Below are 26,889 nucleotides of genomic sequence, written 5' to 3'. Positions count from 1 at the left end.
AGCGATACTGCCTCTGCATTCCTCTATGTGAAATGCCAATGTCTGCCTTTTGCAGCGGCAGCTGTTCTACCTAGGCACACGCAGTTGCGTTCTACACTAATTTAAAGGGGCCATGAATAATTATGGGAACGCACACCTAAATGGCTACAGGTGTGGGCGTTCCTATATAAATCCATTCCGACACCCACTGTGGGCTGAGTTATTAAGAGGTTTTACCTTGTGTCTGTGCCTGCTGAGTCTCAAACTGTTACTTACCTTGGGTCTGTGCCTACTGAGTATCCAGTACTTGCTGTACCAGTGGCAGCTTAACTGAATCGTGTTGCACCTGCTGCACCTACCTGGTATCCTGTGGCAGTCTCACTAACATTACCCTTTAGGTATCCTATGCCTGCTGAGTCTCTTGTATTTGCTGTAGCAGTGGCAGCTTAACTGGATCTTGCATCCATCTGGTGTCCTGTGCCAGCCTGTCCACCTATACCTGCTGTACGTTTCTCCTGCCTTCCTTCTTGGTACCTAGTTGCTAGACCTTATATATATATATATATATATATATATATATATATATATATATATATATATATATATATATATATATACACACACATATATATACATATATATACATCTTTAGACATCTATATATCTCGCTGTTAAATCCCTTTGGCTGTCTTTATCTATCACACCTGAGACCTCATATCTTTGAGCCTTTATAACTTTTATTTGCAATATTGTTTTTTAATATATTTATTAGATTGTGTTATTATGAGTGTAAGTGTAATTTGTAATGTATTTTTGATGTAATTTGTGCAACATTTTAATTTTGTGAATCAGTTGACCAGAGCTCTGAAGTTGCGGTAATCATTTTAATGTAAAACGCGATTGCTTTTACTTTCAACTTGGAATAGGAGCGTTAAACACGATTAGTACAAACCCTCGCAATATACCCCTTATTGCTCAGGTCCACTCATAATCTGGCCCATTATTGGAAAGTGTTGTATTTATTACTTTACTACACATTCTTATACCTTTCATTTATACTAAATTTACATGGAATGAGGGTCCAAAATCCACCATGTTACATTTTATGTAATCATCCATTTAGTGTACCCACTTATAGCAGTTAGCATGTAACTGTGGTTGCACATAACAGACCTATTGTATTTATAAGGACACTTTTATTATTATTTTTATTATTTATTATTATCCCCATAGATTAGCCCACCAGTAGTATTTATAGTGTCAATTACTACTACCACTACTACTTATAATAATATTAATAATAATATTACCACAATAGATACAGCAGCCTTATTACAAGGGGTTTAAAAAACAACAGTATTTGATAGAAAGATTAGTCATCCGAGAAAGGTTTGGTTTATTTTCACAATGTAATCTCTATTTAATGTATAGTGTTGAGCAAATTAAAATAAAAAATCATTTCATGATTAAGATAGAGCATATGATTTTAAACCACTTTCTAATTTACTTCTATAATCAATTTTTATTTGTTCTCTTGTTATCTTGTGTTAAAAAGCAGTGACGACATATGCTTAGGAGCCTGACCATTTCCAGACGACTATATGGCAGCAGTTTTGCAGAATGTTATCCATTTGCAGGAGCACTAGATGGCAGCACTATTCCCTGCCATTTAGTGCTCCAGGCACCTACCTAGGCATCTCCTCAACACAGAATATCATGGGAACAAAGCAATTTTTTATAATAGAAGTAAATTGTAAACTTGTCTAAAATGGTATGTTCTGTCTGAATCACATAAGAAATGTTTTGGGTTGTATATCCATTTAAAGGGACATGAAACCCAATTTTTTTTCTTTCATGATTTAGAAAGAGCATGTCATTTTAAACAACTTTCTAATTTACTTCTATTATCTAATTTGCTTCATTCTCTTGATATCACTTGCTGAAAAGCATATCTAGATATGCTCAGTAGCTGCTGATTGGTTGCTGCACATAAAGGCCTTGTGTGATTGGCTCACACATGTACATTGCTATTTCTTCAACAAAGGATATCTAAAGAATTGAGCAAATTAGATAATAGAAGTAAATTGGAAAGTTGTTTAAAATTGCATGCCCTATCTGAATCATGAAAGTTTAATTTTGACTAGACTGTCCCTTTAACAATGTATTCATGGATGTGTGTGTTAAAAATGAATAGATCAAATACTGAAGTTAACGTTCTTATAGTATAGGGGGTTAACTAAACAGGCAAGGTGTTACTTGGCTAAGTTCTCCCCCCTCCCCCTTAGAGAGAGAATTTGAGCTGTGCAGCTGTTGTGGGGAGGAAGATGTTTTTGGGTCTAATTTTAATCATGAGCCTGTGTCAGACTCTAGACTGACCTCACTCCACACAGGCTGGGGCAGACCCTGGAGAAACAAGGCAGCCATGAGAGCCCCCTCATGCCACTTTTAAAGCCAATTTTGCTGCTTTCCCCCCAAAAAAATCCTCTCTTTATTCAAAATTCTTTATATTGCAACTAAAGATATGGAGGTGCTTCTCCATTTACTTACTGTCAATTTTGCTTGTTGAAGAAAGAAGCTGACAAGATATTTCTCATTTACAAAGCTTTCTTAAAGGAATATTTTCGACACTAGCACTTTACTCCAGGAAGGGGCGGCTCTAAGAATCATTCTCTCTTAAGGTATGTTAATATGTAAATTATTTAAAGTGTGTAGAACGGATCTAAAGTATTTAGGGTTTTTGTGTGTGTGTGTGTATATATATATATATATATATATATATATATATATATATATATATATATATATATATAATATATATATATATATATATATGTGTGTGTATGTGTATATATGTGTGCGTATATTATATATATATATATATATATATATATATATAATATATATATATATATATATATATATATATATATATACACATACACGTATGTGTGTATCAACAATTTTTAGTAAGTTCTCAGAAATTGAAGACACGGTTTTAATTTATATGCTGATAAATAGCTCACAGCTATTTCAAGTCAGTTTTCCAATTTACTTCTGTTATCTAATTTGCTTAATTCTTTAGATATCCTTTTCTGAGAAAATAGCATTGCACATGGGTGAGCCAATCACACGAGGCATCTGTGTGCAGCCACCAATCAGAAACTACTAGGCCTATCTAGATATGCTTTCCAGCAAAAAAGTGAAGCAAATTAGATAATAGAAGTAAATTAGAAAGTTGTTTAAAATTGCACGTTCTTTCTAAATCATGAAAGAAAAAAATTGGGTTTCATGTCCCTTTAAAGCTATCTCGTGTATACCTCTGACCAAAGCTAAATTTGTTCTAAATCTGGCACTAGGAAAAGTATTATAGCAATACCCTTATGCCTAAGAAAAATTGGCAATTTTATGATCCTTATATTTCAAGTTTAATTTCAGTGAAAAAAATGAACATAGTAATAATTTGTTTCTTTACAATCTACAGACACAAACACATCTATACTTAAACACATTATATACATAGAATAGTGTGCATTAAAGGGACACTATACTGTAGAATTTTCTCCCCTTTTATGTGTTCACAGTAAAAAAAAAAATAGAAAGTTGTTTATATTATCAAATGTGCTTTGTTCTTTTGGTATCCTTTGTTGAATACTAGACATAGGTTGGCTGATATGATCTTAGGAGTGTGCACATGTTTAAAGCAGTATATGGAAGTAGTGCTCGTAACTATGTTTAACATTGCTATAAACAATGTTGCAAGCCCTGCTGCCAGATGGCTTGACATGTGCATGCTCCTGAGCTCACCTAGGATTATTTTTAAGAAAGGATACAAATAGAAATAAGCAAAATTAATAATAGAACTATTAAGGAAAGTTGCTTAACATTTCCATTTAAGTTTGTTTATTCTCCCTTTTTAAATTGTTTGCAAAAAGCTCCCTTATTTTTATTTTGTCACTGTAAATTACGTGATGAAATCTCCACCTCTATTAAAAATTACAATACTGCAGTATTGGCTTTACAAAAGCTATGTAAACACAAGGCACTAGCAGAAATCAACACCCTACTGGGGGTAGGAAAAATAAAGCCTAGCCCATTTTAAAAGCAGCTGCTTTTTAATTTTACAACGTTTTATCAGCTGTTTGCCTGAGTACACTGTCCCATTAAGTTTACTGCATCACTTCAGCCCCCTTTGAGTGCTTTATTAAAGGGAGTCATTTAAAAATTAATCATTGTCAGTGTGTATGCATTTGTGAATGGCTGATTGCTGTCACATGGTACTGTATGCATTTGTGATTGGCTGATGGCTGTAACATGGTACAGGGGGAATGGAAAAAGACATAACTTTTAAAATTGTCAGAAAAAAATCTACTACTCATTTGAAGTTCAGACTAAGTGCTATTACATTGTCTTGTTATCTTGCATTTGTTGATTATGCAAATCTTCTGTGTTGATTGGTCCTTTAAAGGGAACTAGATGTTATGCATTTAACTAGAGCCTTAGAATAGACAAGTCTGCAATATATGCATGTTGCCATTTTTGGTTCATTCTGCAAGAATTGGAAATGAGACATGAAATGCTATAAATACATGCAATATAATATAGCAACCCATTTAACAGTGTTTTTATTATTTGTATTTACTTATATTTGCACAGGTAAAACTGCATTACAGATTTCTCTAGCTGGTAGATGCCTCACTGATTCCCACATTGTTACCATGGGTTTTTTAACAACTTTTTCTAGGGCACTGGTTTTCAAATCTGTCCTCAGGCCTCCATAACAGGCCACATTTTGAGGATATTTAAATTGGAGCACGAGTAAAATAATCATCTGATTAGTAAACATGGCTATTAACCTGCTCTCATCCAGGGTAATCCTGAAAACCTAGCCTGTTGTGGAGGACTGAGGACAGGTTTGAGATTAAAAAAAAAATGTGTTGAGGAAACGAGTTAGGTGATGCCAAACATAGAGTCCAATTAAGGCACAAGAGTTTTCATTTCAGACCAAATTCAATTGCAATTCTTGTTTGTAATTGTACTGTAAATACTTGACATACTGGATATAGAAATGTAAGTCACTGTGAGGCAAAAAAAAGTACAGTATAGAATATCAAAGAAAAATACATAGAAAAATACAGATGAGTTGGTCTAAGCTCCTTTGCCACTTATTTTAAAATCCATTTTCTTCAATGAGGGTCTATTTAAAGAAGCAAAATAGTAATTTAGGGCCAACACCCCTCCCCCATATCCTCCATCCAAAAAGGTTTAGTCACCTGTAGATAAGAGCCAACATATTATCAAAATAAATTTATCTTTCCATGAGAAATATATGTGCACCTAGGTAGTCATAAGTCAGCTAGCCAGGGAAAGCAGACTGCAGGGCTCTGTAAATGGGTCAAGTACAGGTATTTTAAGTAGTAATTGGTCCAACAAAAGTGAAAGAAATGTCCATTAATAGCAATTAGTTTACATTTTGAATGTACAGGGTAGAATATAGTAAAGCTGTAAAATATAATACAATAATCATAAATAAGGGCCAGATTACAAGTGGAGCGGTAAATGAAAGCGATATTTGCGCTCCACTGTGTAATACCAGGGCACGCTAATGCCACGAGCACTTCCATAGGCTGCACATATACACATACAAACACATAAATATGTATATATTCATATACATATATATTTACAATTTGCTGCCATTGCAGCACAACTTACCCCCCTTCGCTGCACTAGTTCTCATGCCGTGTCTCATGGCATGAGAATGAGGCTCCTGTTGGAGCCTATGGAAGCGGGCTCTAGTGAGTGCAAAGCTCCCATGTAATTGTGACTAACTTGTATACCAGTTTACATTTGCATGCGCTAGTATTACTCAGTGGAGCGCTAATATTCCACTTACTCCACTTCACAATTTAGAAGAACATAAAAGTTAAAATGAAACGTTCATGGTTCAGATAGAATATGTGATATTAACGGACTTTTTGCTTCTGTTATACAATTTACTGTGTTCTCTTGGTATCTATTGCTGAAAAACATACCTAGGTAGGCTCAGGAGCAGCAATACTTTACTGGGAGCTAGATGGTGATTGATGGTTACACACATATGCCAGTTGTAATTGACTCTCCAGGTATGTTTGCCTAGCTCCCAGTAGTGCATTGCAGCTCTCAGCTGACTTAACTATGGCCTTGATTACAAGGGAAATGATACGTTTGTATCGCTCTTGAATGCTAACTGCACTCAAGGTAAACCAGTGGTGCTTCCAAATTGTTGCTGGTATTAAAAGTTAAAAGTAAAAAGTTAGCGTGAGACCGAAAGCTAACTTCTGGAGTTCAGATATCGCAACTGGCTAACTCTATCTCCCCATAGACTTTTATGTGGCATGCTACATAACATAAGTCTTCTTTTTATTGCTTGTGTGCTTACCCAAAATGGCACTAGACCAACTGTGTCAGCCTTAGGGCTGAAGGAGCACTAATACTTCAAATTCTTATGTTCTTCACTTATAAGAAAATGTTTTTATTTCTAAATTTATATCTGTATATATATTTTGTAAAGTAAATATCTATACGTTTTTATATAAATTGCATGTTGTATCCAAACCAAGAAAGTTTTATTTTGAGATTTAAGAAGGGTATTAATGCGCTACTACTTTGACAAATGATCCAGGTTTATTAAATGCATCTGTGTTTGAAGATAGAGCATATGAAAGCAGTTTAAATATAATTTTGAAGACTAGAAAAATCTTTGTAACCTTATAAAATATTTTAGTTCACATTCACAAGTAGTAAGTGTTGAAAATCTATAGACATTTAAAAATTGGAAGCAGCTTTATTGCACAAGTGTTTCTTGAGATGGAGCACTACGTGTGTATATATGTATGTGTATATATATATATATATAATATATATATATATATATATATATATATATATATATATTATATATATATAAATGTGTATGTGTGTGTATATAGGATTTGTGTTCTGTGTATCTGAATGCGTGACACACACACACACATATATTGATCGATATATTGTGCTCAGTAAGTTTGAGAAAAGTTTACAATGTTTCATGTATTTAACAGCCCCCTCTTGTTAAACTAGAGTATTTACATGATGATTACAAATATTACCTGTTATGAGATGGCAGAGGCATCTGAAAATCCGGATCCGGAGTAAATCCTAATGGATTCCAAAACAAAATGTAGCCACAACCTTTACTGCATATCAAAATGCTGTAAATCCATAACGTTTCGTCCCCTAATCGAGGCCTTGTTCACACACACACACGCTGTCAGCAGCACCAGAGCAGCAAGGGGTTATGAGTTTGAAGAGTAGTAAGTTCAGGAACAATTTGCGGAACAACTTCTTCATAATAGAAATGAAATGTTGATTAATGTAATACATTTCAATTAGAGGTGGTAAATACAAACAGTGAAGGGGCTTCAAGAATGCCTGAGGAACTCTATAGGAAATATGGGAAGACTTGTTGAGCCTTTGCAGTGATCTCTGAACATAGAGAATTAGATTGATGAATATACACAGTGCATGTACTTGGGTGACAGTCAAACTTGATGTTGATGCATATGAACCAATCTATTTATTTGCATAACACATAGTAGATGAGGATGGAACAAGACAAACATCCATATAGTTCACTGTTTATACATCTTCTTTGATCCCTGTTTTATAATACACAAAAACTTCCAGGTGAACAGAGAGGATAGCTTTTCAATTTGAAATGCTTTTATTATTGCCTACCCATTAAACAATAATAACCAAGTAATCAGTTTTAGACATCTTTTTTTTTATTCAATGTAGTATATTGTTATTGGTTAATACTTCCTCAGTTTAATTACTCTTACACTGAAAAAATGAATTTGTTGGGAACATGAATTATCTATACATCTTCTGCCTCTTTTCAATAGAAAACATATCAAATTTGTCTAACTTATCGTTACATCTAAAATTCTTAATGTTATACAATTTCTTATGTAGCACTGTATCAAAAGAAAATCCAAGTATATCACAACAGCTGAGTCACCTTTTCTATGTTCTTACACAAAACCACATAAAACAATGTTTTAAATAAGTTTCCCACAATCTATTTCTCATAAACCCACATGCTTATTTCTCACTCATGATCTTTTTTTGTAAATATAGTCTTAAATATAAACCGTTATAATCCCTTCTAGCATCTTCTCCACCACTGGTGTCCAATTTACTGGTCTATAGCTTTCAAGATTATCTCCCTTTTTAGGCAGTGATATCCCCTCACCTTTGTGCCACTTTGTACCATGGCCAAAAGTTTTGAGTGATAAAAAATATTAAAATGCTATTTAACTTTATGTCCAGTTTTTTTATGGCATGTGATTTACAGTTCTTTTTTGCTGTAATGTTTCTCCCATTGGTTTTGAGCACCTCAGCCTCCCCCTGCTCACTGCTGCTGTTCTTATATTTTTTCTTCTTTATTTTCTGTCATTTATTTACTTTACATTTATTGCTTTGTATTTTTTTTATTCTATATTTTAGCTAATCTGATTACCCCTTTGCATGTGCTCTGCTACATTCCTTATATACTTGGACAGATGAATCCGTACTTCACAACCTTTCTTAATTATCCTGAAAAATCTATATATATATTTAGTGAGCCATGTTGTTTTGTGATTATTTCATGGTTTAGATGTATTTCTTTTACTTGTATCTTTGTGTTGTATCTGTTAAGATGTACATTTATTCCACAAGAATGCTTTAAATGTAACAAATTGTCTCAGTTGTAAGCTCATAGTTTCATTAAAACATAATCAGGAATATACTAAAAAGGTTTTTAAAACATTATGCTGGTGTCAAACAGCCTTGATTCTCATTTAAAGGACCCATTACACTTGATATTTCAACAACGCATAAAATGTTTCATTATTGCAATATACATTCATTATTTATTTATTTTGCAGCCCTTTTATTGTAACATACATCTAAAAAATATGTTTGTTTCACTTTCTCCCAGGGAAGCTTGGATTAATACTCTAAGGCAATTTATGCAAGCTTTGTTTACTTTTCCCTCCCTAATCTATTAGGGTGTCACATGCTTTTAACAGGTGGATAATCAGTTTTGCATCAGCAATCCTGATAAGCAAATCATTCTTTGCAATAGTAACCAAGTTGAATCAGTGCTAAACCACTGTACAAGAGTGCAGGCTACACCAGTCTACACATGTGCAAACAGAGTTTGTGCTATATCTGATTTTTTTTATTTGTATTTATCTTATTAGTAAAAAAAAGGAATAGTTATAATAAGAATAATAATCGTTTAACAAGAAATCACATTATCCTGGCAATCAGAACTGCTGCAGCTGATATAGCCTAAATCATGGGTTTCCAAAGCTGCTCTCAGGCTTCCCTAACAGGCCAGATTTTTGGGATTACCTTGGGTGAGAGCAGGTTAAAGGGACATGAGACCTAAAATCAATAAAGTGATCTTGTACTGATGTTTTAAGCCACTGAGAAAAATGTATGTGTCTAGTCCCTAATATCTATTTCCATACCCATTACCTCTGTCCCTGCACTTACCAAAGAAAGAAAACAAAACTTGCAAAGTATTGTAAAGCCAAAATTAAACTTTAATTATTTGGATTGAGCATTTCCAATTACGTATGTTATTAAATTTGCTTTGTTCTCTTGGTAGACTTTGTTGAAAAGCATACATAGGTAGGCTCAAGAGCAACATTGCACTACTGGGAGCCAGCTGACTGATTGGTGGGCTGCACATATATGTCTCTTGTCATTGGCTCACCCAATATGTTCAGCTAGCACCCAGTAGTGCATCACTGCTCCTCCAACAAAGAATATCAAGAGAATGAAGCAAATTTGACAATAGAAGTAAATTGTAAAGTTGTTTTAAAATGTATGGCCAGTTAGGGAGGCCTGAAGAAAACCGTGGCCTAAATATATACTAGCCATTCCAATGAAAGTGGCACAAAAAGAACTGATACTGCATTTGCATTTTTTAATAATTTAAGCATTTTAACATTCTTAAGAGAAATTATTTTTATTTAAGTATTTTTTATATTGAAGTAAGCAATAATTGATTTTCCTCTCATTATAACACTTATCTATTGTAAAATAAGTCAAATGTCCTGGAGCAAAATGCATATGCTTTATATTTACATAACAGCCATCTTTTTATTTCTGTTTACGCGGCACAAACTTTATATTTTGTCACAATTCAGTGAACAATTACAGTAAGCAATAATGCAAAATATAATGTGGTGCTTTTTACATGTGCTTCCTATATTAAAGGGATATGAAACCCAAACATTTTCTTTTGTGATTCATACAGAGCATAAGTATTTTTAAAAACTTTTCAATTTACTTCTATTATCAAATTTGCTTTGTTCCCATGATATTCTTTGTTGAAAAGATACCTAGGTAGGTGTCTGAAGCACTACAGGGCAGAACATAGTGCTGCTATCTAGTGCTTTTGGAAATGGATAACATTTTTAGCAAAACTGCTGCCATATACTGCTGAAGAAATGGGGCCCGCTCCTAAGTATATGTCCCTACTTTTTAACAAAAGATACCAAGAGAGAGAAGAAAAATGGATAATAGAAGTAAATTGGAAAAGTTGTTAAAAATCATATGCTCTATCTGAATCACAAAAGAAAATATGTGGGCTTCATTTCCCTTTAATTTATGGAAAACACAATTTTTAGGAACACAATTTTTAGGAAATTTTTAGGAAGCAATTCCTGATATGCAGTCCCATTCTATAAAAGTCCAAATTATAGCAGTATATTTAATATAATATATTTTCAATCGTTATACAGGGTTTTTTTAGTTCAATGTGTAATTTTAACCTTTGCATTTTACTGTTATTTTTATCATACAGAGTTAATATCTGTAAACTATATTTGGGCATTATAGCTGAGCCTTTTTTTGGACACAGTAAAAATGAAATGACCAAGTAGGTAAAGAATGTTAAAAATTGGGGAAAGTGAAAGTTAGAATCTTAGAGCAGGGGTCGTGAGTCACCTAGCAATAACTAAATAATAGCAAATGATCAAATAATAATTTTAATATTCAGTTAATTTTTGAGTAGACAATATATTTGTCTCAAATATACAGTAATCGGTTTATTAGTACGTTTGTTTTTTTCCCCCACAAAACACTCATTACATTTTTATGTCTCTCCCTCCTCATTGGATGTCATTTGTGTATTGCAGTGATTCCATTCTTTACTATATTACCTAATGGTATTTTATAAATAAATATATTAAGCACAGACATACAGTCATAAATGACATGCTTTAAAGATGACTCCTATTAGCGTCTTTTTATGTATTTATTTATTAATTTTTTTTAACTAAGCAACTAAGCTCAGTCAATTAAATATTTAACAAGCAATTAGCAAACTGTTTTATTTTTTTAATATCCTTCTATATATGGTTTAGATTACAGCAAGATCCAGGGACTCACAATTTTAATTTCTTTTTTTTTATTATTTATGAGATACTATAGAGTTAAAGTTTTAGTTTATGATAAAATATTTTTTGGGTAAGTGATGATTATTACACATTTTTTTTTAAGTTGCAGATCATGAAACACATAAAAATGGGGAGAATATTAGTAAAAAGTAGTGTAAAACCCATTCTCTTTCGTAAGGGTTAACAAAAACTGTCTTGTGCTGGGCAAAGCAGTTGTTAACAGATAAATTTAGCTTGAATGATTAAGGCAAATGCTCAAGAATGTGTATGTGAGGCATTTATAGGACCAGGCCACATATCACAATGCTAATTATACTACTAATAATGTGCAAGCAATATTTTAAGGTAGAAGAAAAAAGTAGTCCAAACAAGGCATACATATATATTATATAATTATTCAATACTTTATTTTTATTAAGCAAGAAAAGGAACACATTTTAAAATATATACACAGTGTAGCATGCAACTTTAGGTGTGGTCATGCAAAGTTGTTGTTTTTTTTAAATCATGCACACAATTTAGCAAAATGTACCCACAATGTGACAAATCAGCACTACAGATAAAAAAAAATAAAATTATATCCATATATAAATAGTTGCCAGGACAGTGAAATCCCCATAGCAGATTTCAGAAAAGTGAAAAAGGTGCTTTTTTCATAGCCTCCTTAAAGGGACATGAAAACCAAAATGTTCTTGATTCAAATTAGATTATACAATTTTAAACAACTTTCCCATTTACTTCCATTATCAAATTTTATTCATTAAATTGGTACCCTTTCTTGAAGTGAGCTTGAAAGGAGCTAAGCTGAACACATTTGCAGGCGGGTGGGAATTATGAAGTAGCCGGGTGATGGCAGCATAATAATTTCTATTATTAAAAACATTTTCTGCTATCCAAAGCACAAATTCATTGCATAATTTATCATAAATTTAATGATATTAATTCTGTTAAGTAAAAAATGAAAATGTTAATATTAATTAGTAATTTAGCTTAAAAGTGGGTAAAATTTTAGCCAGGTGTTAAGTAAAATCAGCCGGGTGGGGTACACCCATTAAAAAGGTCCTGGGAGAACACTGCATTGGATGAGTCGATGACAAGCAGCAAATGGCTCCCAGGTAGTACATGCTACTCTGAGCCTACCTAGGTATGGTTTTCAACAAAAGATACCGTGAGAACTAAGCAAATTTGATAACAGAATTAAATTGGAAAAGCACAATCCAGATAATTAAGGTTTGGTTTTGGCTTTACTTGTCCAGTTTAAGTTTTGTATTCTCTCTCTTTGGTAATTGTAGGGAGCAAAGGTTAGTGTGGGAATGGGTATTAGGGACTAGAAACATACATTTTCTTTCAGTGACTTAAAACCTGGGGTCAATACAAGAGTCATAGTTTTGGAGTGCTGCTACTTTTATTGATTTACTACTCTGCTTCCTTATTTTATACCTTATTTTTATTTTAAAGGAAGCATGGAACCCAAATTTTTTCTTTCTTGATTCATATAGAGGGCCCCATCGGGATATGGGCAGCGTCAGCTGCAAAAGCCGGCGACGCCGGTTTTTGCGCGGGTTTGGGTACCCTATAGTACAGCGCCGCATATAAATGCGGCACGTATATTTCACCCGTCGGACGTAGTTTTTTTACCCATAGACTAACATATAAAAGACACGCAATTTTGTATCCAATATCCAGCGCAAGGCCTTACGTGGCGAAAATGGAAATCTTATTGGTTGGTAATGTTGGGGGGGGGGTTGTTCTTTTTTTACAGGTAAAAGAGCTGATTACTTTGGGGCAATGCCCCGCAAAAGGCCCCTTTTAAAGGGCTATTTGTAATTTAGTATAGGGTAGGGCATTTTATTATTTTGGGGGGGGCTTTTTTATTTTATTAGGGGGCTTAGATTAGGTGTAATTAGTTTAAACTTCTGGTAATATTTTTTTATTTTTTGTAATTTAGTGTAGTGTTAGGTGTATTTGTGACTTAGGTTAGGATTTCTATTTTACAGGTAATTTTGTAATTATTTTTAACTATGGTAGCTATTAAATAGTTATTAAACTATTTAATAGCTATTGTAGCCTAGTTAAAATAAATACAAAGTTGCCTGTAAAATAAAAATAAATCCTAAAATAGCTACAATGTAATTATATTGTAGCTATCTTAGGGTTTATTTTATAGGTAAGTATTTCGTTTTAAATAGGAATACTTTAGTTAATAATAGTAATATTATTTAGATTTGTTTAAATAATAATTAAGTTAGGGGGGTGTTAGGGTTAGACTTAGGTTTAGGGGTAATACATTTAATGTAGGTTAGGGCGGTGTAGGGGGGTCAGATTAGAGGTTAATACATTTAATGTAGGTGGCGGCGGTGTAGGGGGGTCCGATTAGGGTCCGGGAGCGGCGGTTTAGGGGTTAATACATATAATGTAGGTGGCGGTGGGCTCCGGGAGCGGCGGTTTAGGGGTTAATACTAGGATAGGATTATTGCGGTGTTGGCTATGGCGGTTTAGGGGTTAATAATTAGGCTTATTGCGTTGTGGGGGGTTGTCGGTCTAGGGGTTAATACATTTATTATTAGGAGTGAGAGGGGGGACTGCGGATATAGGGGTATACGTATCGGGCTGATTTTTGGGAGGCGTGTTAGACAGTAATGGGAGATTTAATATTTTAGTTAGTTTTTTTTAGGCACAGGCAGTTTCTAAAGTGCCGTAAGTCACTGGCAACTCCAGAAAATTGTAGTTATGCTCATTTCTGGACATCGCTGGTTTATCAGACTTACGGCACTTTAGCAACTGCCGGCGGGGTATATGTAATACCCCGATGTGTGAGGTGAAACTACGGGCGGCGTGGGTTCCCTCGCTTGCGCCGAAAACTACGCCGTATATCGGATCGCGCCCAGAGAATACAATTTTAAGCAACTTTACAATTTTACTTCTATTATTTTATTAATCCTTTGTTGAAAAAACAGCAATGCACTGGGTGAGTCAATAACATGAGGCATATATGTGCAGCCACCAATCATAAGCTCATGAAGACTTTCTCTTGTTGAAAAGGATACCTAGGTAGACACCTAGGTATTCTTTTCAACAAGAGAACAAAACAAATTAGATAATAAAAGTACATTTTAAACATTTTTTTTAAAATCACATGCTCTATCTTGAATCATGAAACTAAAAATTTGGTTTTCATATCCCTTTAAAGAGCGTTTGTGTCTATGTTATCAACTGAATTAGGAGCAGTAGCTGACAAACAGTAGACTTTACAAAATCTCTCATTTTAAATAAATTTAATTTTCTAGCTGTAGATGTGGAATTCATGCTAGGATTTAAGAGAAAAATAATAAATCCCCATTTTTCTAATTAAGTAAAAGACAAGATGTTATTGTGAGTATTCCTATAATTCAGATACAATTCCTTAAGTATCTAAAATTGTGACAGAGAGAAGAGGCAACACATAGTTTCAGATTTGTCATATTATTTAAATCACAAAATTTAACAGAAGGTAGAAATGTGTTAGGTAAAACATATAAGGCTTAATGTTCATGTATATTACTATTATAGGGTAAAAGGATAGATAGTGCTGAACATCTACATTTATATGAGAAATCATAAGTGTGATTCACATTTACATATGAATTCACCAACGTAAGGAGGGATATTCAAAAGAGAGAGAGAGAGAGAGAGAGAGAGAGAGAGGGGAGACTTTGCATACAGCCAAGGACTCTGGGCCCAAAATTAACCTGAGAACCTGTACACAAGAGGTAGCAGGAACTTAAAGGGACACTGAACCCAATTTTTTTTATTTTGTGATTTAGATAAAATCTGCAATTTTAAGCAACTTTCCAATTTACTCCTATTATCACATATTCTTCATTCTCTTGGTATGCATGTTTGAAAAACAAAAATGTAAGTTTAGGTGCCGGCCCATTTATGGCGAACAACCTTGGTTGTTAATGCTGATTGGTGGACAAATTCATCCACCAATAAACAAGTGCTGTCTAGGGTCTTAAACCAAAAATTGGCTGGCTCCTTAGCTTAGATGCCTTTTTCAAATAAAGATAGCAAGAGAAGAAGAAAAATTAATAATAGGAGTAAATTAGAAAGTTGCTTAAAATTGAAGGTTCTATCTGAATCACAGAAAAAAATGTTTGGGTTCAGTGTCCCTTTAATTGAAAGTATATACATAACATTTCATACAGATACTATGCCAACACTTACATAGTTACCAGAGCTCTAAGAACATTCTCTAACAAAATAATTGTATCATTTTATTATCATTTTACTTTAAGATTATTTTTATATAATAACATTTATATATTGGTCATAACATGGAAAGCAAATTATACCTGTTAATGTATAAATTGCTAAAATTATCTTTATTTAAAAGAATAATTATTCTCTGTTTAAAATCAGCAATAGAAAATACCAGAAACATAGACACCACTTCTATGTTACACAAGCAACACAGAGTCTCACCATACAACCACTATTTGTCTGAGGCCAAGGTTCGGAGTATTACTTTCAAACTTTTATGTACTTTTTGAAGTTGCAACCTGCAATCAGAAGCTTCTGTTTATGTTGAGTTGGGAGGAAGGAGAGAATATTTGACTGTTAAGCACTAGTATTCCGTAATAGATAGAAGCCAATATGTTTCTACCATGCTTTATCATAAAAATACAATTATTTAAAGACTGCTTTTGACTGGTATTTAAGCCCTATGCCCTAACACTTGTTCAATTTTCAGAGCCAAGCTTTATGCTTTCTAGATTTTGGGAGAAAATGCTTTTATCTCCATTCTTTGTGTACTTGACCACTGGTAGCCAAGTCTGTTGATAGTTATCAAGAGTTCTATCCCATATTTTGAGTAAACGAGTAGTGTTGTCTCCTTGTACTAACATTTTCAATACATTTTTTTTGTGTGTAGTCAAGACCAAGTTGACTGTTTATAGCTGACCTGATAATTGGTGGCAGATGTTTTAGATAACCAAGATAACTTTTTGAATATTTGGCAATACTGGATATTTGGATCTTAAAGCTTATTTTGCCTGAGTAATGGGTCATTTTGATCTTGAGTAGATGACCTTGATGATATTTCTATAATTTATGAGATTGTTATTTGGTGTTCCTCTCAGTGTTTGCATATTAGCTTTCTTTCTTCCCTCTACACATTGGAATTGTGGTTATGTTTACATTTAAGAGTTTCCTTTATAATAGTCTACAGTTGGTCACATACAGGTCATTGGGTGTCTAGCTCTATGTATTGAATGCATATTATGTGCTTTATGCTTTTTGGGAATCATCATATTTCCATGCTGTTTGTTGTCTTTAGTTTTAAATCCTAATTAAAAAAGAATCCTGGTAACATATCTGGCCATGCTTTTGGATTGTGATTAATTTGTTCCTAGTAAGTAAGACATATCAGTGGTATATAGTAAAAGTGTGCCAATACCAGAAGTCTGGTGATGGTACAGCATAAAAAAAGAGTAAAACCATTAAAATATAGACTCATGACACTATGTTTTTCAAGTTTAGGCTGTACTCCTAGACAAACTGGTGGTTTCCGTCATAGTCCACGCACTGGGGCTGATTTATCAACTGTCTGTCTGACATGATCTGCTAAGCGGATCATGTCCGACAGACATTGCTTAATGCCGACAGCATATGCTGTTGGAATTCAACATTGCACAAGCAGTACTGGTGAACTGCTTGTGCAATGCCGCCACCTGCAGGTTTGCCACTAGCAGGGGGTGTCAAACAACCCGATCGTATACGATCGGGCAGATTGATGTCTGCAGCCTGAAAGACAGCGGACGAGTTACGGAGCAGCGGTCTTAAGACCGCTGCCTCTTAACGGCTGTTTCCAGCGAGCCTGAAGACTTGTGTGGAAACAGGGGCATCAGGGGCCATTTGTCCCTTGATAAATCAGCCCCACTGTCTTATTCTGTGACACCATGTAGAAACACTACAAGGAGGGACTACCAACAAAAGCATAATATTAATCCCTGTGCCAAGTTTCTCCCCTGCCACTCCCCAGAGCCTATTTACTGTACATGCTGTCTCCCTTCCTGCCCTCCCACCTGCGCATCTGACTGCCATGTGGATGTAGAAGTTCCCCCTCCTGTATTCATTCTTTCCAAATTACTATGTAATGAATGTAATGTATATTTCTAGGGGAATACAATTATATAGCACATTTGAAAGTGTTTTTGTAAAATAACATTGTGCTGATTTTTAGACTCCTAAGCCCCAAAGTTTTATATGCATACTGATGTCTACAGACTTCAGATTGCTTCTGTTTGTTTAATTATCATTTATTTTTACAGCACCTCCAAATTCCGTAGCGCTGGATACAATGATAGGGGGTATACAATGACAACATTTTTGCTAAAAATACAAAACATAAAACTAAACAAATCTAGTACAGGAGGAAGAGGGCCCTGCTCCAGAGAGCTCACAGTCTACAGGTTTAGGGTGCAGAGAAATAAGGTTGGGGTAGCTTGTTACATCGGTTGTAGTGGCAGTAGTGAGTCAGGCAGTTCATGTATTAGTTTGGTTTAGATGAGGGATGGAGGAGATATGGTATGCCTTTCTCAATAGGTGGGTTTCAAGGAGCGTCTGAAGCTATACAAGGTTGGAGACAGTCTTATAGAGCAGGGTAGAGAGTTCCAGAGGACAGGAGCAGCCCGTGCAAAGTCTTGGAGGTGGGAGTGGAACGTAGAGATAACAGGAGTGGAGAGACGTAGGTCAGAGGTTGATCGAAGAAGACAGGATGGGGAATATTTCACGATAAGAGAGAAAATATAGTTGGGAGTTAGACTGTTTTAGTGCTTTGTAAGTTAGGGTTAATACTTTAAACTGTATTCTGGAGTGTATGGGGAGCCAATGTAGAGACTGGCAGAGCGGAGTCGCTGATGTAGATCGGCGACTTAGGTGCATGAGTCTAGCAGAATCAATCATAATAGATTGGAGGGAGGAGAGGTGGTGTTTTGGAAGGCCATTTAGGAGTAGGTTACAATAATCAATGCGTGACAAAATGAGGGACTGAATAAGTATTTTTGTCATCTTTTGAGTATGGAAAGGATGAATTCTGGGAAATGTTGAGAGAGTGAGTGAACGGCAGGATTTGGTAATGCTTGGATATGGTAGGGTTGAATGGTGAACTTCCTGAGTCTAGTGTGACCCGAAGCAGCGGGACCTCGGGTGGAAGGTGTGGAGAATAGAGTCTCCAAACTGTCAAACAAATGTCAGGTGTTGGATGTCTCGAAGAAGGGGGAATAAGAAGCAGCTCAGTTTTGGACAGATTGAGTTAGAGGTAGTGTGAAGACATCCAAGAGTAAATTGTAGAGAGACAGTCGGAAATCTGGGTTGAGTAAAGAGGGAGAGATATCAGGAGAGGAAAGATAGATTTTGGTATCATCGAGCATATAAGTGGTACTGAATCCAAAGGAGGCTATAAGTTTTCCAAGGGAGGAGTGATATAGAGAGAGAAAAGCAAGGGGACCCAAGACAGAGCCTTACTGTACTCCAACTGATGAGAGGGGATAGGATCGCAAGATATGTTTGTTAAAGGAAACTGAAAAAGAGCGGGTTGAAGAGATATGAGGCAAACCAGGAGAGGGCTGTGTCTCGGATGCCAATGAATGTAGTATTTTTAGGAGGAGAGGATGGTACGACTGTGTCAAAAGCAGCGGTTAGGTCCAAGAAGAATTAGTAAGGAGTAGTGGCCTTTTGCTTTAGCTGATAAAAGGTCATTTGTTACTTTAGGCAAGAGCAGTTTCTGTTAAAGTGTTTAGGGCAGAGACCAAGATTGTAGTGGCTCAAGTACGGAGTTAGTTGTGAGAAATGAGTTAGCCAATTGTAGACCAGTCATTCCAATTTTGAAGAAAGGGAAGTAAGGAGATCGGTCGATAGATAGAAGGGGTGGAGGGGTCAAGTGAGTTTTTTTTATAATTGGTATGATTGACGAATGCTTGAATTTATCCAGAAATGTGCCAGCGTTTGAGAGATTGGTTAAAGAGATAAGATAGGGTAGGGGTAGTGAAGCAGAGAGAGAGGGAATAAGTTGTGAAGGGAATAGGGTCAAGTGGGCCAGGTTTGTGAGATGAGCCAAGGATAGGAGTACAAAGACTTCTTCTTCTGTTACAGGGGGGAAGTAGCATAGAGTTTTGTTAATAGAAGGGGTGGGTAGGATTGCTGGGTTTGAAGGGTTGGAGGTGCAGATCTCTCTTCTAGATGGTGTCAATTGTATTTTTGAAGTGATCAGCAATAATCTGAGCAGTGAGGTTGGTAGTGGGCAGGGGTGCAGATGGACATAGAAGGGAGTTAAAGGTTGAGAACAGCTTTCTGGGGTTGGATGCATGAGATGACACAAGGGAGGAAAAATAGAGTTGTTTGGCCAGGCTGAGCACAGAGTTGTAGGACTTAAGGATGAATTTATAATGCCGGAAATCAGCACAGGTGCATGATTTCCTCCACTGCCGTTCAGCAGCCTGTGAACATCGCTGAAGATATATGGTCTGTTTTGTGTGCTGCGGTTGCCGTCGAGTGATTGATGTATGACAAACAGTGGAGGGTGCAGCTTTGTCAAGTGTTGATTTTAGTGCCAAATTATACTGTAAAGCAACGAGGTTTGGGCAAGAGAGGGATGAAATGTCAGAGAGCAGAGGATTCAGTTGCGTGGAAAAGTCTGTGAGATCCAAGTCTTTTGAATTCCTGTTAAGTAGCAGTTTCTTGGGGGCTTGCAAAGATATAGCAGGTAGAGTAAGAGAGAAAGTTAGTAGATGGTGGTCAGAGAGAGGAAAGGGGAAGTTAAGGAAGTTGGAAACGGCACAGTGGGTTGGAGATGTTGTCCACTGGGACAGGCCAAAAGAGGTGGTAAGGGATAGAACTTTAGAGGCAGCTGGCATGTTAGGATTATCAATTGGTATGTTTAAGTCCCTAAAATAAGAGAAGGGACATTAGAAGAGAGAACATGTGGAAGCCAGGCTTCAAAGTGGTCCAGAAATTGCGATGCTGGGCCAGGTGGCCAATAAATAACTGCAACACGAATAGCTAGAGGGGAGAAGAGGCATATAGCATGAACCTCAAAAGATGAAAAGGAAAGAGAGGGGGTGAAGGAATGCATTGAAAGGTGGAGACAGGAGAATTCCTACTCCCCCTCCTTATTTGTCTACTGGCCTGGGAGTGTGACTGAAGTGCAGGCCGTCATAGGACAGAGAGGCTACAGCAGTTGTGTTAGAGGAGGAAAGCCAGGTTTCAGTGAGGGCTAACAGGTTAAGTGAACGTGAGATAAATAGGTTGTGAATAGATATAAGCTTATTGCATACAGAGCTTGCTTTCTAAAGGGCACAAGAGAATTGGGGTGTGTTAACAGAGGTGCAGTTAATGAGGTTTCGAGGGTTACATGGGCAAGGTATATGAGGTGTTATTTGGCGTAGTGAGCTGATTGAAGCAGAGGGTGGGCCTCTGCCCACCAGCGAGACATCCCCAGCTGCAAGAAGAAGAAAGGTGGTGAGCGAAAGGAGATGAGAATGTGTCATATGTGAGTGTTTAAGTTTAGGATCAGTGAAGCATGGCTGGCTGAGGGATGTGAGATAGGAATAGAGTTTGTGTGTATAATGGGTCTTTTCATATGCAGTGCGGGGGGGATCTGCTCTCAGCCCCTTTCAGTGAGTGTCCCAATCTAACCACATCAACAGTGCTAAATTTGGGAGCTTCTAAGTAGGCTTTTAAAAGATTGTATCTGGATTTGTATATCCGTATCTGTGCATGTTATTCTTTATAGTAGTGTCTATTACATGCAGTTAGATAGAAATTGGTGTATACTGTCCCTTTAAAGCTCACTTATAGGGAAAAATTGCATGCTCTAATTCATTAGAAACATGTACTTGTTATTACTAGCAACCTGGCCTAAACTGTTTATCCCCATAACAGATTTAAATACATAGTTAAACTACAGAGATGGAATGGTCAACAGCAGAAACAGACACAGAGCAAAGTGTTAGTTCAACTTGTGTTTAACCCAGCAGATAAAGTTGTGGGGTTATTAGTGACAAAATGACATGCTCTAACAAAATAGGGCATGTACCTTTTCATTATAATTGAAAAGAAATTAATGCATACATAGAAATATATACAAAAAAACTACCATCGCCCCAAAGAGGCTAAAGGCTAAGGGGATATGAATCAAGCTGTCAACCGCAAATACGCCGTAATTCCGCAGCGTATTGTTGCAAGCTTTATCTGACCTAGTTATTAAAGCCTACAGACTGGCAAAAGTTGACATTTGTGACGTAACATACGATCTGCCGGTCTCAATCCGACGCAGATTGATGCTTACGTCATTACAGATGTTCTGAATACACAATCAGCTCTATTTGACCCCTTTTATTTATCAAATTTCTAACAGGTACGCTCTCGCGGCTTTTCTTGGCCCAGCATACCTGGTTTTCAATCTGCCACCACTGGAGGCTGCGGATGCCATAGGAAATCAATGGGAGTCTGAAAGCACCGAAAGCTTATGTTCGATGTTGCCAAATATCCCATTGATTTCTATGGTTGAAACAAGTATCGTTTACACCTAACACCCTAACATAACCCCGAGTCTAACACCCCTAATCTGCCACCCCTGACATCGCCCCCACCTACATAATGAAATTAACCCCTATTCCGCCACTCCTGGACCCGCGCCGCAACCTAAATAAAGTTATTAACTCCTATGCCGCTGCTCCCCTAGGCCGACTGCTCCATAACCTGTCCTCCTGCTCTGAGGAGGTGGACAGAAATCGCAAGAAGATGCGGTATTGCACCAGCAGTTCACCAGAAACTGCTGGTGCAATGATAAATGCCGACAGCATATGCTGTCGGCACTTATCAATGTGCGGCGGACATGATCCGCAATATCGGATCATGTCCGCCTGCACGTTCATAATTAGGCCCCTTAGCCTTTAGCCTCTTAGAGGCGCAGTAGTTTTTTGTATATATTTCTATATATGCATTCCTTTCTTTCCAATTTGTTGAACTCTGAGGGGATAGTTTATTACTACTGCTTCTAATGCCTTAACTCTAGCGCTTACCATTTCCCTTTTTTTTTTTTCATTATAATGACATTTAAAAGCCAATAAACTCCCCATACTTTTGGAAATTTCATTGATTACATCAATGACATCACCAATAAGGGACAGTAAACACAGTATGCACAGTAATACAACTTTTCAATATACATTCATTACTTATTTTACCATCATTTTATTTCATTTTTAGCTATGAAATTGTGTTTTTGTAAGTCTCAAAATTGGAAATGTACAATGTAGACTTCTACGTATATTTTCCTAATTTGTTTCAACAGATGAGAACTGCAAAATAATGTACTTTATACCAATATAATGACCGTGGCTAGCAATGTTGTCTGCAGACTCAAGCCCAGATTGGCTCCTTCAAGTAAGGCAAATGGGTAGAGTTTAGCTATTAAAAAAACAATTGCAGCACACAAGATTTTTGTTTTAAATTTTTTTTTCTTCTTAGTTGATATCTTTATTCTGTAGTAAGACAACAGCAATATCTTATTACAAGTGTTTACTGTCCCTTTTATAAGCGTTTTTAAATGAAACCATATGCCCAACAACTCTGCCCACATTTCCTATAAAGTATAACCTTAAAGGGACATTATACACTCATTTTTTCTTTGCATAAATGTTTTGTAGATGATCTATTTATATAGCCCATAAAGTTTGTTTTTTAAATAAATGTATAGTTTTGCTTATTTTTAAATAACATTGCTCTGATTTTCATACTCCTAACCAAGCCCTAAAGTTTTATTTGAATACTGTCAGCTACCTTCTCCAGCTTGCTCCTGTTTGTGTAAAGGGTCTTTTCATATGCAAAAGAAGGGGGAGGGGGGGGGGAGTGTCTTATTTGCCACTTGCAGTGGGCTTTCCAGCTACCTTTTTCAACAGAGCCAAACTGACAGCTTCTAAGTAAGTTTTTTAAACAGTTTTTTTACTGGATTTTTATATCAGTATCTGTGCATCTTATTCTTTATAGTAGTGTCTATTACATGCAGTATATGAAAATGAGTGTATACTGTCCCTTTAAAGGGATACTAACCCCAAATTTTTTCTTTCATGATTCAGATAGAGCATGCAATTTTTAAGCAACTTTCTAATTTACTCCTATTATCCATTTTTCTTTGTTCTCATGTTATCTTGATTTGAAAAAGCAGTAATGTAATGTTAGGAGCCGGCCCATTTTTAGTTGAGCAGCAGGGTAGAGCTTGCTAATTGGTTTGCTACATTTAGCCACAAATCAGCAAGTGCTACCCAGGTGCTGAACAAAAAATGGGCTGGCTCTAAAGCTTACAGTACTGCTTTTTCAAATCAAGATAGCATGAGAACAAAGAGAAATTGATAATAGGAGTAAATTAGAAAGTTGCTTAAAATCTCATGCTCTATCTGAATCATGAAAGAAAAAAAATTGGGTTAGTATCCCTTTAATTAGTTCTAAGCTAGCCTTATAACTTATCCCTTACACTATTGGAATCCTCCACAATGGGCCAAATTACAAGTGGTGCGCTAAATTTTGTTCACGCTTGAATGCTAACTGCTCTCAAAGTAAAAAATGAGCGCAAAGGAATTAAAAGTTGAAACTAAAAAGTTTGTATACGATCAAAAGACTCAGGCACGCTATCTTCAGACGATTGTGTGCTAACCTGACACTGCATTAGACCAACTGTCCCAAACCCAAAGGTGAGTTTTATTTTTATATATATATATATATATATATATATATATATATATATATATATATAATATATATATATATATATATATATATATATATAAATATATATATATGTATATATATATATATATATGTATATATATATATATATATATATATATATATATAAAAACAAATATATAGCTATAATTGTATATACAGATATATATATAAAAATAAAAATTCTAAGTGAAGAACATAGGAATTCAAGTATTAATATTAAAAACACAATAAAACATATTAAATTCAGCAAAAAATAAATAAATAAAAATTGAATTAAAAAATATTGCATGTTTTAAAGTATTTAACTCAGAAGGACTCATTAATGTCTGTATATGTGTATACATGTGTACTGTATATGTGCGCATTCATATTTACAAATATTAACACATAAAAACACATGTATAGACACACATACCCATATATAGACATGCATATATACACACACACATTTCTCTTATATCAATGCATTTTGAAAGTTTTTCACAGCTAGATAGCGCTAGTTCTTGTGTTCCATATAGATAACATTGTGCTCACTCCCGTGGAGTCAGCACTGATTGGCTAAAATGAAAGTCTGTCAAAAGAACTGAAATAAGGGGGCAGTCTGCAGAGGCTTAGATACAAGGTAATCACAGAGGTAAAAAGTATATTAATATCTCCGTGTTGGTTATGCAAAACTGTCTTAAACAATAAAAATTATGGAGTAGACTGTCCCTTTAACTAAAACCAATTGTTATCAAATGTATATAAGCTGCAAAAAAAAAAATAGCAGCAGAATAAGTTTGAACAGTTTCTTGTAAAACAGTATGTATTTCTTAGTAGTAACTGTGTTCAACGCTTATGCTATTCCCTTTATCATTGGTCACACAATTTAAAAACTCTGTGGTAATAGCAGGTTGGACTAAGGCTGGGTTTCTCAACAGCTGGCTCATGGCCCAGTACCACGCCTTGGTGGTTCTGCTGGTGGACCATGATTCAACATACATTTTTGCTGCCCCTTTGCTGTAAACTGATCACCACCCAAAATTTCATATGTATGGAGGTGTGTGCCTATCAGAGTGTGTGCATTACCCCTGTGAATGCATGCTATGTGCACGTAACAGCCATCTGGTGGGAAGACAGCACTAGAAAAGGAACAGACAAGTCCAGTCATGGACACCACGGGTGAGTGGCTTTCAGTGCAACCATCCTCCCACTGGATATGTCAACTGACATATTTTTATATATATATATTATATATATATATATATATATATATATATATATATATATAATATATATTCAACTGCTCCCCCCCCTCCCCTATAACTACTGGACCCTGGACACATCCAGCAGAAACGTACCAGGTCTTGAGGTCACTGCAGTTGAGAACCACTAAACTAAGGTTCTTGTCATAAGACTAATCAGAGCATAAAATCCTGTAATATATTGTGGCAGCAGTATTAAAGTATATCAGATCATGTAGCTCCCGCCGTTTGAAGAATAATAATTTAACTTGTCAGTATAGTGCAAAACTTTGATGTGACCATCATAGGCAAGAGGAGACCAGGTAGTGTAAACTGCATCCGTGCAGAAGTAAATCAGAGTGAGCGTAATAAAAGGCTTCTGGTGAAACAGCCATTTGTATCTCATCTTTTCTCACCGTGTTCACACTCCTGGACTCTGTGACATCATCATCCTTGGAGAGGAGTCACCTGAGGACTCTTCACAACATCAGTCAAGAACAAAAAATTGCTTGAAGAAATGAACCAGGTTCTTTTGAGCTCTGTTAGCCCTGTTGACAGTTCACCACTGTTGTTTTTATACAGTTCAAATAATAATTATGCTTTATTTTATTCATTACTTGGAGCAAGTTTTTGTTATTGCTGCAATACTTCATTGTTTACCAAATTACAAATCATCCTCAGCAATAATTTCTGAGTCATGTTCTTCTTTTGTAACAGTCAGGAAAGTGTCATTGAGACTGTAATAACCTTTGTTCGTTTCTAAATGTATAATTTTGCACTTTGTGATGATGAACTTTTATCCCTGTCATTTGCCCGATCCTCCATTTTTATATAATTTCTCATTTGATCCACCCCATATGGAAAATCAAATGTTTTAAAGAATCTAAATATCTATAAAAAGAACATATTCTGCTATGTGAAGAACATTGGAATATGAATTATCATGTTGCTTTAGAGCAAATGAGAAAATATCATTGTGTTTGCACGAGAGTGAGATTTTTTCCCCCCATTGACTTCTATGGGTAAATACGTGAAAGCGCACAATATATGCTAACTTTGGATTTTAGCTAAGATAACATGCTAGTACTACATATGATTTGAAGGGACAGTGAAGTAAAAAATAAACTGCCATGATTCAGGTAGGGTATGTAATTTTAAACAACTTTCCAATTTACTTTTATCATCAATTTTGCTTTGTTCTCTTGGTATTCTTAGTTGAAAGCTAAACCTAGGTAGGCTCACATGCTAATTTCTAAGCCCTAGAAGGCTATCTCTTATCTGAATGAATTTTGTCAGTTTTTTCACAACTAGAGGGCATTAGTTCATGTGTGCCATATAGATAACATTGTGCTCATGCTCGTGGAGTTAACTATGAGTCAGCACTGATTGGCTAAAATGCAAGTCTGTCAAAATAACTGAAATAAGGGGGCAGTCTGCAGAGG

At 35.7% G+C, this 26,889-nt stretch overlaps 1 protein-coding gene across 2 annotated transcripts in view; it reads left to right on the top strand.

The window, feature by feature from the left end:
- The first annotated feature begins 2,351 nt into the window (after positions 1 to 2,351).
- The window catches only part of CACNA1S (calcium voltage-gated channel subunit alpha1 S), a 572,869-nt gene continuing 548,331 nt past the window's right edge, over positions 2,352 to 26,889 (top strand). The window contains exon 1 of one of the 2 annotated variants that reach the window (XM_053706913.1): positions 2,352 to 2,657. The gene's annotated coding sequence lies outside the window, so the exon portion shown is untranslated. The remainder of the gene's footprint in view (positions 2,658 to 26,889) is intronic. The other variant, XM_053706914.1, reaches the window with a different exon arrangement.

The sequence above is a fragment of the Bombina bombina genome, chromosome 3, assembly GCF_027579735.1.
Source record: "Bombina bombina isolate aBomBom1 chromosome 3, aBomBom1.pri, whole genome shotgun sequence".
In the NCBI taxonomy this organism is placed as follows: domain Eukaryota; kingdom Metazoa; phylum Chordata; class Amphibia; order Anura; family Bombinatoridae; genus Bombina; species Bombina bombina.
The sequence above is the reverse complement of the archived record's forward strand: the minus strand, read 5'-3'. Positions and strand labels throughout refer to the sequence as shown.